At 47.0% G+C, this 17,974-nt stretch overlaps 1 protein-coding gene across 5 annotated transcripts in view; it reads right to left on the reverse strand.

Moving 5' to 3' along the window:
• The window catches only part of LOC107053945, a 64,744-nt gene that overhangs the window by 10,993 nt on the left and 35,777 nt on the right, over positions 1-17,974 (reverse strand). For 3 of the 5 annotated variants that reach the window (XR_006930823.1, XR_005862027.2, XM_046898263.1), the window contains exon 1: positions 11-276. The exons of the other annotated variants lie outside the window; for them this stretch is intronic. The gene's annotated coding sequence lies outside the window, so the exon portion shown is untranslated. Of the gene's footprint in view, positions 1-10; positions 277-17,974 lie in introns of those variants that run through there. 5 annotated transcript variants of the gene reach the window in all.

Here is a 17,974-nt window from a genome sequence, read left to right on the forward strand (position 1 = left end):
CAGGACTTACCCTTGGGGTAGATGCTCCTGGTGAAGTCTATGTTAGTTAAAGCATGCGTGGCAATTAGCAGCATTAGGTCAACTTTTGAAGCCTCCACCCAACTTTCTACTATCAGGATTTCTTCTCCCAGAACTTCTGCGGATATATCAAGATGTATCCTGCACAAGAACTGCAGCTGCAGCAATCCACTGTAACCATGCAAGAGCTTAGAGGACACTTTTTGCAGATCTGATTTCCCCTTGGCTGAATCCAGCCCTCTGGATATGAAACTGCTCGAGGGTGAGAGCTCCTTGTGCCGGGCAATGTGCCCTTGCTTTGATGCACCAGCCACTACAAGGTTGCAAAGGAGGAAAACAAGGCTGTGTTTTGCCTAATTACCAGACAGTGAAAACAATTCTGATGCTGCTGAGCCAGTAGTAGAGAGCCTGATGAATTTCCTATGGTTTCTGCAATTTGTCACGGCGCGGGTATCGCTCCCTCACACACACACACCACCAGTTTGTTCCCCAGCAAATCAGCCTTCGGCAGGGCAGAGCCCCGCTCACTGCCTTCCCGGATCCGAGAGCCTGAGGGACTGCAGGAAGATGGGCTCAGGCCAACTTTTCCCACGCGGGATGAAGGACAAATGAAAGCCCTTAGGATTCAGCTCACACGCCCGAGAGACGGGATGCTGAATTCCTGCCCTGTGTTTGCTGCTCTTTTGTAGGCACAAATCTGCTGACATGGCAACTGGGTCCACTTGGATCTTGGAATGTGTACACATTTCCCAGGGAGGTGGTAGAGTCACCATCCCTGGAGGTGTGCAAGAACCACTTAGCTACTGTACTGAGAGACATGGTTTAGTGGGGAATATTGGTGATACGTGATAGGTGGATGGTTGGACTGGATGATCTTGGAGGTCTTCTCCAGCCTTGGTGATTCTGTAATTCTATGATCGTGTGTTTTAAGGGCTGGTTTAAGTTTTAGGAATAAATAAACCCAGACTCATGCGTGGGTGTGCATAAACCACACAGGTACTGATGAAGGAGGGGTTATTTATATAAACCAGACTTTTAATAAGCAAACCTGAATAGCTGGGGATGTTTTGTGAAGGCTGAAGGATTTTACTGTCAAACTCAATTTTCTCACCTGGAGAAAAGTATTTATTTAGCCAAGCCCCTGGAAAGTATAAAGGATGGTCTGTTTAATCCTATTTCCTTTTTTTTTTTTTTTTTTTTTTTCCCAGAAGCTTTCCCAAGCACAGCTCACCACAATGCCTGCACAGGGACTGGTCACCATCCTGTAGACTGGGCATTTTCCTTGCAGCACTTATCAGCAAACCAGACATTCAATACATGGGTGCTGTTTGGCTCAGGGCGGGCCTGGCCTTGAGACCTTTCCTGAGCGTTTGGATTTGTCCAGGGCTGCTCACTCCAGGGAGGGGTTGTATTTTGGAGGATGTTCTGATCTGAAGATATTAAAACCCACTGACCTGAAGCATCTTCCTGGCTGGTGGACAGAAACATGAAGCCTCTCTCTGGAGAGCATACCTGGGAAAAGACTGCTAGGTAACCTCTATCACAGAATCACCAAGGTTGGAAAAGACCCACAGGATCACCCAGTCCAACCATTCACCCATCACCAGTGGTTCTCACTAAACCATGTCCCTCAACACAACGTCCAAACGTTCCTCGAACACCTCCAGGGTCGGTGACTCCACCACCTCCCTGGGCAGCCCATTCCAGTGCCTGACCACTCTTTCAGACAAGCAGTATTTCCTAAAGTCCAGCCTGAATCTCCCCTGGCGCAGCTTGAGGCCATTCCCTCTAGCCCTATCACTTTCATCTCACCAGAAGAGCACAACTAGAAGAAGAAAGGAAAGCAGGTTATCCCAGAGCTCTGTGCTGGTCTTTCAGCCTTGCTCTGCTGCCTCAACGCTTCTTTCTTGTGATTCCTCCACACCTCTGTATGTGCCCAAAGGAAAACCCCAAACTACAAACTGCCACAAGTCCAGAATGGAGGGGCAAGCAGCTGAAAAGGATGAGCAGCCACTGAGCTGTGCCAAGTGCTCGATGTCTTCAGAGAGACATGTTGGCATGGTGGAGGTCTGGGCACATTTTGGAGCATATCCCCAGCCCTGCCATAGGCTCAATGTGAGCATCTGAGCAAGCTGAGCTGGCGCTGCCTATGGAAAATGCAGCGCATGCCTTTGTGAGAGCTCACACTTCTGCCTCAGATGCTGAGGCACAACACTCATAAGCTCACTCAGGCAGACCAGCTATTTCTGCATGAGCAACCCTGGAGCTCCTGACAGGCTTGAAAGCCTGGCAATAAGGAAGCTGGGCTCTGCATCCAAATTGGGATATAATTTTACTACTGTGTGTTTTACATTCACACATGTCTGCTTAAGGATGTAGCTGTAGGATCAGTGATGTTAAGAAAGCAGCAAATTAATCAGCAAATTGTTTATAACATCAATTCTGTCTAGAAAAATCTTCTTCCAGCATAGCACCAGCATATCTGCACAAGCAGTGGGACAGGGCATGAGACCTCAATACAAGAACCAAACTCAGTCCTTCAACAAACATGACATTGCCACCCCAATAGCTGCCGGCGCATAAGAACATGCCAGTGTCACACATACAAAGCAGGGTATGTAGCAGGCTGCAGGGAATGGCTTGTGCCATAGCTCACATACCTGCAAACAAACTTCAGGTAGCAGTAGAGATGCAGGACTCAGCCATGGGCAGGATGGAGATCATGGTAACAAATGCAAACATGTCTGCCACCTCGTGCTCCTGCTCTCTACTTGTAGAGGACATATGAATCCAATAAAGCCCAATAAAGCAGGATGAGCCCAATGGCATTTCAAGCCAGTAGAACACCTTCCCTCTGGCCCCAATAGCCGTTACATCCCTTGCTGATTAATGCAATGTGGTGCATTATTATTTACATCTTCATGACTGGGAATACAGGAACTCAAGAGCCCTATCTCCAGCTGTACAGCTTGTGAATTGCAGGATCACGAGCAGACACCCAGCAGAGTTGCCAGTCCCAGGACAAGGGCTCAGGCTGGCAAGTACATTCTCAGCTATGGGATGCCGTTACTGGATGTCATCCTTTTCACAGGAGGAAGCAGCAGAAACGCCCTTGCAGCCATCAGCATGGGAATGGCTCCAACAGGGGATACATTTGTTTTCATTGTCATCTAACTTGGATGTGTTAATCCACTTTGTCACCCCTCAGATGTAGAAGTGACTATATAACAAGCTCTGACAGGGAAACTGACAGAAAAGCAGGCTAGCAAACCTCTGCTGTCAAACTGTTGGCTTCCAAGTCCCCTTAGGTCTCCATCTTTTTGTTAGTATGCACTTCGGCAATCAGATTTTTGATCCAAAGAATGGATGACATGAGCTTAAACCATGTGAATGGGTTCAGCCGAGCCCAGACATCCCCTGTTAGCTCCAAAATCACATACTCAGTATGTGCATATCTGCTTGAAGAATTCTGGTTAAAAGGGTGGAGGCAGCAGACACAAAGTAAGGTGCACTGTGGCACAGACTCTCTGGAGTCGGTAGGACAAACAGTGGTTTTGCTCCAAGAAAATGACAAGAACCCTAGAATGTTTTCAGGTCAGATATCCTCCTTTTGCTTGTGCTGAATTACAGAGCAGTCCCCAGGTGAAACACAACAGACAACAAAGGTTTTGTCCTTCTGCAGCCCAGCAGACTGCCCACAACCCAAAGCAAACTACAGCAAAAAATTAAATGGTATCTTACATCTGGCAGGGAAGGTGTTTGTTTTACGTTGAAGCTGATGTGCAAATATGCATTAGAGAAAGCAGTCACCGTAGGTTCACCCTTACTTCAAGGTTCCTTGGCCACTCCAACAAAGCTGAGGCTTGGAGCAGAACAAAACTATGTTTCAGAAGTGGGGAGAAATCTCTACCACGCTGCTGTTAGCAGGAGTTGGAAGATGCCTCTATGTAGAAGTTGAAAGCACAGCAGAGTAGGTCAGCCCTAACGAGCCCTGTAAAAGCTTTGCAGTACCACTCCGGGCTTCTGCATAAGCTACACCAGCTGTGGAGAAACGCCTCCATAAGAAAGGTGCATTGCGCTTTTGATTTTGTTTGGTTTGGTTTCACATAACATTTGAGTGCTTTGTTTGCCTTCTGTAAAGTCTGAGCCAAGTACTCCTGAGGGCTCCTTTGCACCACCTGCAAGGAAAGAAATGTCCCAAACTGCCGCAGAACTTCAAGGATATCCAATTCATTAAAAAAAAATAAAAATAAGGAAAAGCAAAACAAGCTTACTAAAGCCCACTGCTGGTATTGAAGTGTAATGTTTCTGTCACGTAATATCTCTGTTTCAGGTAAGAAAGTTCCCTGGTGGCACAGAGAATTAGCTCTGATAACTGGGGATGTGCATGCCACCTTACAGGTGACTTTGTTTCAGCCCTTCCCACTGCAGACACTGACAACACAGGATTTGGGGCTGGCCTGGCTTTGGAAGATTCTGTGTTCTTCAGCACAGTTCTTTATGATTATGGAAGATACAGTTTGAGAGCTTAGAAAATTTGGAAAGTCAGCCTTATGTCTTACAGAGCTAATGCAAGAAATGAAAACCAATGCTGCAAAAATCAAAGGTAGAGGTATGTACATTATTCATTGCAGGGACTGATACGTCCCAGTGCACACAGATGCAAGCAGTCATCTTCATGTCATTGTTCATGCAACCTCCTTCCAGCTCGAAAAAGTTCATTGAAGCCCACGAGATCACAGCTGGAACCCAAACACTGAGAAGCTTCCAGAAATGGTAACGCTTAAAGAATCGGCTTTCAAAGAGCAAGTTGGGGAATGGAAATGAGACAAGGTTTCCCCTTCACCGTGCCCTTGATGGACAGCTCTAGCTTGGGACATGCCTCAGTCCTGCATTTTTCAAAGCAGAGCTGGTGGAAAGAGCACGGCTTGCAACCAGGGATTTGAATTCTCGGCAGCTGTTCGGCTCAGCGATGCTCAAACCTCTCGCTTATTCTTTGCAAGTCATCTGTAAACAGTCAGGAAAAGGGCTTTTTGTTCTCACGGAATGCTTGGGAAGTGCCTCTGCGTACTAAACATCCCAAACTGCGGGTACAAAAACCCGTTATCCTTCTGCTTGCAGAGCCTCCCAAACATCAGTGGGAAAAAGCAACCAGAGTGACTGCGTGCCTTGAAAGCTGTCACTTCTGGAAATGGTTGGTGATTGGAGATCTGTAAAATAAGTTATGGGTTTGGGTCCTTTGCATAAATGCTTGATACTGCTTCTCTGTCACTGTAATCCAAGTTCATCTGCTTGTGGGAGCAGCTCAAGCAGTCCCTCCATTAAGGTTGGCTAGAGAACTCCTGAGGTCCGTTCTGTCCTGGATTGTTGTTCAAACAAGCTGATGTCAACTGGATGTCAGTGTCAGGAGGAGACAGGAATGAGCAGAGATGGAGTTTCCCTCCTGCTTGAAAGATTTCAGCCCATCTGGAAGCAGAAATGACCTTACTGCCATGATCACGCAGGGCAGGAGGAAGGAACAGCAATAGAGATGTGAGTGAAAGTTGCAGGAATACATCCAAACTGTTCCAGGAGCACCTAAAATACTAGTTAGCCAGTCCAGACGTAACAAGGACAGCAGCTGAAATGAAACAAAACCTTTGGCAGATAATGCTGCAGGGCGCGCTGTAGTACAAGCAGTCTTTGTGTTGCACCAGACAAGAAATCTGCATTCACATCCACACTCCCTCTCCCCATCCTGGCTCTTATGTTCTTCTGCAACGTGACCCCGTTGGTTAGTTGTCACAACAAGGGAAAGATGTGTCTCTCGGAAAAAGCACGGCGAGGTTTAAATAATGCAGAGCCCTTCCTTCCCCTGAACAGGGCACAGAAGCAGCAAAGAGCTTGGAGAGGCAAAATCTTGGTTGAGGAACGCTGGGCAGCCCAACCTGTGCCTCATCAGCGCCTTACTGGTGGCACATCTCTCCTGGAATTTCAGCCAAAAAGCAAAACTAAAGCTTCCACTGACAGCATTTATGTTTTTGTTGCCCTATTTGTTGGAGGAAAAACAGGAGAAGACTGCAGGAAGGCAGAAAGCAACAAGCTTTCCCCCATCCTTCAGACACAACACAGGAATAAGTTCCCTTTTCTCACCCACAGCATGACGAATCCCATCGTCCAGCCATGGCAGCCCAAACATCAGCTTTGCCATCAGCTCAGCAAAAAAGTGGTTGAATGCTGTCTGCCTCCTCTCCCGTGGGTTGGTCACAGTGCATCACAAAACTGTACCTAAATGGCCATTTTCTGCACCTGAATGCACCAGTGAATGGTGTATGATGGGTGAAGCCACACCAGGAGGTAAATAAATACAGCCTCATGTCAAGCACTGCCAAAGAAAAAAAAAAAAAAAAGACATTCTCCATGTCAATATGAGATGTTGCCAAACAACAGATACTCTGTGCAAGTACAAAAAAATCCTCCTTCCTAAGCCAAAGCCCACCTTAAGGTGCCTCAGTGTTCTCACCCTGCGCCTGCCACTGCAGCATGTGCTATCATACAACAAGCCTGGACTTCCAGTTATGTGGGCAACAGGTCCCTTCCAGGAGAAGGGAGGGAGCCTGCAGATGGGCTTGGGCTGCAGTCCACGTCGGCTGTGCTCCAAGAGCTTGTGTGCACTGAGATGCTGTCCCACAGACACAGGAGTCAGTGACGATGCAGTTACAAGACAGTGCTACCCAACCTTGCTGCTGCTGTCTCTTATGAGAGGCCTTGGAGTACTCGATCTTTGCCCTTTTGCATTTGTCTTTTTCTCCAGCTCTATGTGGTTTTACATATAAGGTGAACAAATACAGTAGTTTGCTTTATATCTGAGCATAGAACCTCCTCCAGCAGCTTGCTCAGCTCTCAAGGATACCCAGTAGCTTCCCTGCTCATTACCAGCTCCTTTGTAATTAAATTCAGACATTTGACAGTTCTTATACTTGCTTGTGAGGTGGATTCCTCCTACCTCCTTCATTACTTCCAGGTGTAACACAATGACCTGCATTGCTAGATACAACTTCTGAGCAACACCTGAATAACAGGCAGGCAGTTTCTGATAGCTGGTTCCCTCCTCAACCTCATGAAGGTGAAGAATCATAGAACCAGTAAGGCTGGAGAAGACGTGTAAGATCACCAAGTATAAGATCACCCAACCGATCATGCCCGCTGACCATGTCCCTCAGTGCTACATCTCTACCTCCAGGGATACTGACCCCACCACCTTCCTAGGCAGCCTGTGCCAGTGCCTCACCTCTTGCAGGAAAACTTTTTCTAATATTCAGCCTGAACCTCCCTCAGAAGGGGAAGCGATGGACTGGACATGCACTATCCCATGCCATCCTCAGTACCTGGTACAATGGGAGCCAACATGGAGTTTCTGGAACTGAGTGAATATCTTCACTTGGGATTTAAGGATGACACTGACAGCTGAGCTTGCAATAGCCACCCAGTTCCAGGAGATGTTGCTGTGCTTTCAGCTAAAGGCCTGGAAGAGATGCACACAGAGCAGGGGAATTGTGAAAGATTAGGGGAAAAAATTGCAAATGCATTTGAAACAAGCTGTGCCAGAGAGTGTGTGAGTACAGAAACCTGAGCAACACCCTCCTCAGCTCTCAGCAGTGCGGCAAACAAGCAAGACTGGCCCAGCTGCAAGCACCATGGGCTTCCAGAGCAGGGCTCCCTGGCTACTGGAAAAAAGGCGATGATTTTTCAAGGAGGATAGAAAGGATGACCCAAGGAACAACTGACCTGTCAGCCTCACCTCTGAGCTGGCAAAGATCATAAAGCAGACCCTCCAGGAAGCTATGCTAAGGCACATGGAAGAGAGGGAGGTGACACGAGGGAGAACTGGCATAGCTGCACCAACGGCAAATCCTGCTTGACCAACCTGAAGCCTTCTATGATGGTGTCACTGCGTCAAAGGACAAGGGAAGAGCCACTGGTGTCATCTATCCAGACTCCAGTAAGGCCTTTCACATGGTACCCAACAACATCCTTCTCTCCAAATTGGAAAGATATGGCTTTGATAGGTGGAATTGTCAGTAGATGAGGAGCTGGTTGTGAGACTGTACCCAGAGAGCGATGGTCAATGTCTCCATGTCCAGATGGAGATCAGTGGTCTCCCTTGGAGGTTAGTACTGGGACTGGGGCTATTTAACATCTTGATAGTGGGATTGAGTGTGCCCTCAGCAAGTTTGTGGATGACACCAAGCTGTGTGGTGCAGTCAACACGCTAAGGGATGAGATGCCATCCAAAGAGACCTAGACAGGTTGAGCAATGAGCCTGGGAGAACCTCATGGGGTTCAACAACACCTGGGCGGTGGCAACCCCCACTATCAGTACAAGTTGGGGAATGCAAGGGTAGAACACAGCCCTGATGAAAAGGACATGGGAGTACTCATGGATGGCAGCTGGACACAAGCCAACAATGTGCCCCTCAGCCCAGAAAGCCAGCATTCAAGACCAGGCTGGATGGAGCTCTGAGCACCTCATGGAGCTGTGGGCACCCCTGGGAGTTGGACTAGATGACTTTTCAGGGCCTCTTCAACTCAAAAGATTCTGTGATTCTATGAAGCAGAGACTCAGGAGGCTGTTATCAAAATGCAGAAGGGCAGCAGTGCCAGGAATTCAGCCCTCATTTCCAGACAGCTGTCATGCTGTTGGTGCTGCCTCCTCATGTTTGCTGATCTGATGACACACAAGGAAAGACGCTGCTCCGAATAAGATTTCAGTTCTTCCCAAGCATCCCAAGCTATCATGTGCATCTCAACACCTATTACAGCACAACCCCCTAGAGAAGACGACAACAGGAGATACATACAGTTCTTCTAAGCTTTTAAACAAGAGCCCAGATAACAATTCCTTCAAGGCATGGAGTGCAGTCCCCAGGAGCTTGTAGCAAGGGGCAGGGCTCAAGTACTGCTGAGCAGAGGAGTCAGACTTGCCCAGATGTCCTGATTTAACTGGGTCCCTCCCGATGTGCCGGCAAGATGAGTCAGAGCGCTGCCGTGGGGCTTGCTCAGGCTCCAGGCTATGCTGCTGCCATCACCCCCAGGCTGCAGCCCTGGGAACGAGTCAGTTCCCAGCTCCTCAGCCAGTCCATGGGGCTGTTACCCATGTACAGGTCACACAGCACGGCCCAGCCTGGGGGGCCTGCCTCCTACATTTGTTTTTAAAGACCGGCCACCCTATGAGGGGAAATAAGGACGGGAGCACGTAGGGTTACTGCCTTCCCATGTCTACACTGCATGGGCAGAAGCAGCTTCAAGCATTGCACACCCCAAACCCCAAAAGATGTGCAGCTACAGAGCAGAGAGCACTAGCAGCCTGCCTTGCCTCTACCCTACACAGAATCTGTTGCCAAAGCTGTCCCCCTGAGCCATAACCTCATCCAACACAAGCCATGGAAGCTAAAATACCTCTGAGAGCAATGAAGAGGGTGTTTGGAGTAATTAAACTCTTCTGGGTGAATTGCTTATTTTATCCATTTGTGTTACAGCCAGGCCAACAGATAGGACTGCAGTCCCAGAGAAAACAAGCTCCATGCCCCAAGGATTCCTGCTTGACCAAGGGACAGACACTACAGAAGAAGTTAAGATGTGATGGTAACAGACACAGACACATGGGCTGCTCAGAGGGTTGAGTCAGCATGCATTTACCCACAGCACGAGGGATGGGTACACTGAAATAGCTGAGAAGCCAACTGCACTCTGGTGCCTAATCTCTTTTAAATCTCTACTTAATTTGTTGCTCGTTTTCCTCCTCTCTCAGAGAGCAGAATTGCACGGGTTGGGGCTAAGCAAGATTCATGCAGGATTTGGCCAGCTGAAGAGGGATGCGGGCTGTCTGGTTCCTATTCATGCAACCACGAGGGTGTGAAGGTACACACAGGTCCAGGGCTGCCCCTGCACTGCCAAGTACCTGCAGATTGCGTTGAATACTATTGTTAGAAAGCAGCTGAATGCACGACGACTAATACAAAAGAAAACAAACAGCAAGGAAAGAGAAGTGTCTAGACACAAGTCTGACAGGATGAATTCTTTAGTCCTGTTCAAGGCAGACACAGAGGGGGAACAACATGACAGGAGTGCAAGCTCCTGGTCTGTGCTCAGTATAATTGCTTACTGCAATTACCAAGTCTGGGCCCCTTCATGCTCTGCACTGAGCTTTGATCCCTGAAAGGTAAGCACTCCCCAGGACAAAGCCTTCCTGCTGCTGCTTTTCTGCCTCAAGCTTCTGGTTTGTACTAAGAATATGTCAGAATTAGACCAGAGATATCACCAGAATATGTCAAAAATAATGGAGAGCATGGAGAAAATGCACTCAGTTTTCAAAGAGCTTCAGTTTTGTGCTGTGGACACAGTGAATTAGACACCTGCCCATCTAGTTGATGATCACAAGGATTTGATATGTGCCTTTGCTGTTATTTCTGCCCACCCCAAGTGGCTGCATCTCAGGACACAGGTTGGTGCAGAAGTAGCAGCTGGCTCCCAAAGCACAGCATTGGAAGTACTGATGGAAAAGTATACTTCATGGCAACCTCTGCATTTGCTTCTTTGAAGCATCAGCTAGAAGAGCACGGTATAGAGGCAGAGGTGGGCAAACACCAGGGCAGCCACTGGTGCCAACATTGAAAACTGGAGTACAGCTGAAGGCACGTGGACCGGGGAGGTCATTTTAAAAAGAGTTTGTATGCAGTGAAGTGCCTTAAAGTTCAAAACAACTCTGGGGACACTGCACCTCCAGAAGCCTCCCAGTCCATAGCAGACCAGATAGCCCTAATGAAATACGGCTACCACAAGGGCCATGTTGTCTTACTGAGCTCCTCAGTGAGGTTCCAGCAGGCACCAGCTGACACTCTGCCAAGCAGTACATGCTTATTGGGAGAACACAAGCCCTGGGCTAACTCCAGAAGGCAGCAGGAACAAAGTCTCACTGTTTTGGGCAAGAAAGGCAGGGAACAGTGCAAGGAAGCACGGAAAGACAAGTGCTACAGATAGGGCCTGCACAAGACCCCTTGTCTTCAGGACTGCCCAACAAGCTTTGCCCCATCTCACTGAGCAGCTCACACGGCCAGAGAAACTGCAGAGCTCCCCCATGTCTGAGGAATGAGTTTTTGCAGGCACACAGCTGGATGCATCAGGCTTGGCCAAGACAGCGCTTGATTCCTGGTTTTCAACAGAGCAGCTCCAGTCAATACAAGTATTTCAGATAAAGTGAGAAAAATCACTTGGCTTCACCTTCAAAAAGAACCTTCACAGCTGTATAAAACAGTTCTCATTTCTGCACTTTTGCATATGCTTTTCCAAGTCCCCCAGCTGCAGTTCATGGCGCTGGAAAAAGCCCATGCAAGCTTACAATGCTCCTACATCTTTTCATGACGATGTTGAAGTAACTGCTTGCTCACTTTTAAGTCTTTTAGACAGAAAAAAAACTGGCTTGATAAATTCCAGAGAACTGATGAGCCAACATCTCTTCCCAGCTGAGAGATCTCAGTGCAGGTGTGGGAAGGAACCCAGCCTGCAAGGAAGGAACAGAGCTCAAGGCCCTCACCCATGTGAGCTTCAGGTCACACTTGTTTTCAATCCTCTGTAAATCTGTCTTCAAACTCTGCTTTGGCCTGAGTTCTGGGGACTCCTCCAAGTCATACTGGCCCTGTATTTGGATTTATTAGGTTTATATGCAAGAACATGTATTTATAACATGTTGCAATGTACTGGGCTTCATGCAAAGCCATCTCAACATCTGCATAAGGCATGAAAAAAACAGGTTCAACACAACGGTGCCTCAGCCTCTGTTCTCCAGCATCACTCCCAACATTTATTTCCTTTTTAGAAACAGAGGGAGCCTGCTAGTGCTGAGCTTCACAGGCAACTGTCAGTGCTGTGGTGCTACTGAGCAGCTTCTTTGGCTACCAAAGACCCTGAGTTTCCACATCCATCACAGCCAGCTGTGGGCAAGTAAGGCCTCCCTGGAAAACAGGCTGATCACCTCAGCCTTTCCTTGCCTCACGTTGTAGAGCTAAGCTGCTCGTTGCAACCCTCCATCTTCATGCTCCCAGATTAGGGGCACCAATGTCCATCCCCCATAGTTTTCCTCAAAGCAGACCCGGATCTGCTTGCAGGTGGGGAAGCTCAGGTGTCCCAGAAAGGTGTTCCCTTCTGACCCGCACTGGTACCAACCCACCTCTCAATATTTAAGGTAATGGTGCATCAGTCCTGTTTTTGGCTTTGGTGTAAGTCACTTAGGGAAGAACTAGGTCAGTAAACCCCTCACACCGCCCCTCATCACAGATGCCAATAAAATGCAATGCAGTTCATCTCCTGGTCAGTAAGAACTGCTACATACAATGACAAAGGACCCAGCTTGCTTTGGCAATCAGTCCAGAAGGACATGAGTGAAAGAGCAATCCTTCATTTTTTTCCTATTTAAAAAACAAAAAAAGATTTCAATCATGAAAATAAAGATGAACACTGATGATAGATACTTCACACAGTGTCGTTCAGTGGCTGGCTTCAGTAGGCTCTCATTAAATAAAGCTTCACTGTCTCTCAGAGGGCTGGAAGTGAGGAAGGCTTCATTAAGACAAAAAAAAAAAAAAAACCTGAGTCAGGTGTTAAGGTTTAAATTTCGTCCTCTGCCAGCACAGAGAATCCAAATAGAGGCATCAAAAACCACACCAGTCTTCAAATGTCTTAACTGAAGCAGGCAGAAGGAAAACCATCAACAAGAAGTCTAAATGAGTTTAGAGTTATGAAGAATCAAAGCAAAACCTTGTCTCCAGGGCTTGGAAACTCAACACTGCATCACATTTATCCATTTTATGGCAGGTAAAAATGGATTAAAGTGTTTTTATCAACTAAGGTATCACTGCTTAAAAGAAAAGATTCCTTCAATGCCCATAAGACTCCTGTGATTAGTGGTAACGTTGACTTTAGGAGCCCACATTTACAGAACTGTTGGGAAACTCAACATCCACCTAGAGAGAATTCATAGGATGAAAGAATCACCAAGTTTGGAAAAGACCTCCAAGATCATCCAGTCCAGCCATCCATCTGCCACCAATATTTCCCCACTTAACCATGTCCCTCAGTACAACTCTGCAAAACTCTGCTCTTACAGCTTAGTGAAAAGGGGCTAAGAAGTTTGTACATGATTTGTGTGCACCAAATTTATCTTAGGAATTGTCAAGAATGCTACTGCAGAAACACAGGTAATGAACCTTCCTTCACCACAGTCCTCCTCTCTAAAGAGGTGGCTACAGAATCAGCCTGTTCTTCATTTCAACAGAAAAATGGCTAGACCTCTGGGCAAAAATAGTTGTCTATAATAGGATGTGGGCACTGTCTCCTCCTGACATTGACATCCGGTTGACATCAGCTTGTTTGAACAACATAATTATTCAGGTCAGAACAGACTTCAGGAATTCTCTAGCCAACCACACTCCCAAAACAGGATGGGCCCCAGGAGGGTTTCCCAAGTCATTCCACAAGTAGTGGTTGGTGACCCTGCACATAGCAGGGGGGTTGAAACTAGATGATCACTGCGGTCCTTTTCAACCCAGGCCATTCTATGATTCTGTGATTCTACACAGCCTTTGGGTAGAGTACAAACCATTAACCACCATGCTTTGTGCCACATGACCCAGCCAGTTTTTCCACACATCTAGGAGGCCACCCATCCAACCCTCAACATCCCAGCTTGGACACAAGAAAGCTATGGGAAGCCTGTACTGCAAGCCTGGTTAAAGCCAAGGTAAGTGACATCCACTGCTTTCCCTTATCCACACATTTATTCATTTTACCTCAGACTATCAAGTTGGGTAAGCATAATCTATCCTTCACATATCCATACTGTATCTTCCCAACCACTGCTTTCTCTTTCTGGTGTCCAGAAACATATTCCAAAAGGACTTGCTCCATGATTCTCTCAAGGAATCTCTCTCAAGGAGCAAAGCGAGCCTGACCAACTAAGTAGCTTCTTGAACTGTTCTTCCTAACCTTCTTGAAGGTAGGTGCAACATTTGCCTTCTTCCAGTTGTCAGGGACATGCCCTTATTTACAAGAGCTTTTAAAGACAATAGAGTGCAGTCCTGCAACGACAAGGAGTCAGCCCTCCCAGCACTCAGATGCATCTCACTGGGTACTGGGATAGCTTGAGTCAAGGTTTCTCAAGAAATCCCTGTTTTCCAATCCTGAACTCCACTATTTCTTGGTCATTTCAGGGAAGGCTGCTATAGTTCACCACATTGCCAACCTGTTATTGTTAGGGGATAGCAGATCCAGCTGCACATCTTCCCTGCATGACCTGTGTCAACCTCGGGCTAAGTTGTTGTTCAGAAACTACCTGGACTGCTTGTATTCTGCTGTGAGGAGTCAGAGGGTTAAATCTCTGGAAAGAACCAACCTCTGACTTGAAGACTTTCTCCAGTTGCTTATAACAAAGACAGTCCTCAGCCAGATGGGGTGCTCTGTCTTGTGAAGTCCCACCGGGCTTCCAAACAGCCCCTCTTGCAAAAGCAGATCTCTCCCTCGAGCTGCTCCATTGTCAGCCTGGTGAGACTTTTGGCAAACCTGCTCTTCCTCAACGTGGGCAAATGGATGCCTTCTAGGCCAGCAGCTGTTGTCCTGCCACAGCATACCAAAGCCATAGCATTGCACACAACCTCAGCCATGTGGCCAGCTATGAACTCAGAGGATACATCCAGCTCTAGCAGAGCCCTACTCCTTCACTTACAGGATCAAGGAGGTGGTGCAACCATCGTCCCTGGAGATGTTCAAGAAACATTTAGATGTTTTACTAAGGGATATGGTTTAGTGGCGAAATACTGATGATAGGTGGACGGCTGGACTGGATGATCTTGGAGGTCTTTTCCAACCTTGGTGATCCTATGAAATGCTACCTTGCCTCCCTTCTTTATACATATTTTTAAACAAGCATTGGTGGAGGACATGCAAGGGTTAATGAATCCAAAAATGGATGAGGCTCAGCATCCTGCATGCGCCCTCCAGCACCGACTGAGGACAGAGACACGTGGCTTTGCCATCACAGTTGCTGTATGGTCCGATGTGGTCTAGAGCAGTTTCTGGCCTCCTCCACCCCCTGGCCCTGCTAGGAGAACAAGTCAGCCATGTTCCTTGTGTGAGCCCAGCACACATCTGCACAGAAGCCCCGTATTCCCTGACCAGTGGGCAGCCCAGCACAAAAGGTAAAAGCCTTTAGGTTGTACATCAGCCTGTCCATAAAGGGCTACAGAAGCCACTTGGAAGATACTATGAGCAAGCTGAGTTCAAGAATAACAAAAGCTGAACAAAACAAAAAAAAATGCCTCAAGATACAGTAAACCTTATAAACAAATACAAAAACCCAGAGAAAATCTCACCCCCAGAAAAGCCTGCCTGTATAAATAATTCAAAACAAAAACAAAACAGAGAACCACCCACTTCCCTAGACTGCCAACAATGGAGGGCAGAGTAAACAACATTGACAGCCATCTAAAAAAAAAAACCAGACCAAACCCAGAAACAATAACCTCCCCACCAGACCTGCTGCAAAGACCAACAGCAGCCGTGTTTCCTGGTGAAGAACCTCTTTCTCTTAAAAGGGAAAAAAAAAAAAAAGAAAGAAAAGACAGAAGCCAAACAATGGTTTGTTGGTTTCTTGGAAATATTTATGTCCAATATTCATAGGAAATGTTCTCAAGGGGAATGCCACATAACTGGGTAGAAATGAGACAAAGACGGGAAAATGGATAGATCTGGCTCTCCAGAGGGGACTTCTGGTGCCTAACAAGTCCAAAGTCATCAGTTTGTTCCCACCAAGCACATACATCAAACCTCTGACAAAGAATAACCTCATAGAACAACTTGGTACTTTGCTACTGACATGTCTGATGAGACACTTCAGTTGGCAAGGGTTTGATTTATTAACTGGAAGGGCTGACTGATGGCAGTAAAGATACATTGATCAGCTCACCCAACCCTCAGAGGGCTTTCTAGCCCATTCTCTGTTTTAGCTGAATATTGCAAAGGTTCTTTAACTGAAGGCCCACAGGACAGGTTGCTGTTAAAGGCCTTTTCATTTATTCGCTTTCAAATGAGGATTTTGCACCCGAGGATGATTTTTGCAACCAAAGTTCCAGACCACTAAGGTCTTGCCCCTGATGTGCACAGGGGAGCCAAGTCCACCAGACAGAGAATGTGATGAAAACGTTCACCTCCAAGGGCTCTTGAGTCGTTATTGACACCCATACAGTTTTCCCACAATGGTCCAGCATTAACAATCAGTGGCACTGCTCACCATCTGCATTAAAACATTGTTTTTTTTAGAGGCCTCATCAGCATCTGTGGTGCTTACCACTAGCAATTCAGCCTGGACGTTGGAGGCTGAGCCACTGTTTCCCTCCAGGATGGCACAGTGGTTGGGGCGGTGCAGCTGGGACATGCACTAAATCAGGGCAGCAAGATGTTCCATTGCACAAACGTGCTCTTCCTGAAATAATTTGTGCCCAGGAGCTAGAAACAAAGCTGAGTCTGTCCTTGGGCATCTCTAATTTCGGTGCCAGCAAAACAAAGCTCTAATAACACTCAGCATGCAATGGCATCCTCCTAACACCTCTCAGAGCAAACACAGGTAGCATCTATTTTTGCAACTGGATCTGAAAGCTCTTGCTAATTTCTCTTAAAAGCTAATTGCCAGCCAGCTTCAGACAGGTAGCACCAGGTCTAGCTGCCCTGGTCCCCCAGGCAGCTCGGTGTCCAGCAGGCAAAAGTAAGCTCCTACAGCTCACAGGGCGCTACCACATTAAACATCATATTTCCCAACCTGAAAGATTTGTTTAAGCAGATAAGCTTGTATCACATGAATTTTTAGACTTGTTTACAACTCATAAGCCCAGCAGATCTGTTATGGACATTCATAGTGGGTGCCACTGTGCTATGCAAGCCCAGTCTGAGTGCAGGGACACTGCAAGCCGTGCTCAGCAGAACATGCCGTCCTCTGCCCCTCTCAGTGTGTTACCAAAGCCCTTAATTGGACCATGATATCATTGCCTTGCCCTACTCTGCATTATCTTTAGCAGGAGAATAGCATGGTCACACAGGCTGTGAATGCATCTAGACAAACATGCTGTGTATCATTGGAAATGTTTGATTTGGGACTTCACGCCTCACATACAACACACTACAAGGAAATTTAAGGAAACCCCAGGCAGAGCTCCACCGCCCCTCCGTACACAGCCAGCTGGTCTTTATTAGCCTTAGGAGCCATTTAAAGGTTCTGCAAGAATGAGAATTGGCTCTATGTACATTCTAAATACACTGTACGTTCGATAACCTGCATTAAGTTTGCAGGGCACATTCCCACTATGCTAATAATCCATCATCACTAAGTAATTCCCGTTTTTCATTCACAGTTTACAGTTCTACAGAGTTTCTTACAGCATTATTTCTAAAGTTCACCAACTGTTCCATCCAAGGAAGAAAGGAAGGTCAGAAAAACAGCAACTCGCTGAGGATCCCTAAGCAAAGCACCAAAACCCAGGTGCCTCTGCATCAGCCCAGCATTCTTATAAATATAGATTCACTTTACAGCCCTTCAAAGGTCAAAGCCACAAAGAGTTTGCAAAGAAAATATAAACTTATGTGCAGAGAACGCTTTGCACATCAAACCTAGAGGTACAACTATGTTTAAGAGGCCTCAATAAAAGCAGTATAACTTGTTGGCTATCTGAAACTGAGAGATGAACTGTTAGTCCACTGGGAACAGAAGCACCAAACCCAGCTTCTGGATCCCATGCTAACTACTGACCACGTCTGATGGGGGAGGAGCAGACCACGGCAGCAACAAGTTTCCAAACCCCAAACTGACCAGACCTTTGGCTGTCATCTCCTCACCTGAGTTTCTTACTCACATACACGTATGGAAAATGACTGCCTT

The sequence above is a fragment of the Gallus gallus genome, chromosome 8 (genome assembly GCF_016699485.2).
Source record: "Gallus gallus isolate bGalGal1 chromosome 8, bGalGal1.mat.broiler.GRCg7b, whole genome shotgun sequence".
Classification (NCBI taxonomy): domain Eukaryota; kingdom Metazoa; phylum Chordata; class Aves; order Galliformes; family Phasianidae; genus Gallus; species Gallus gallus.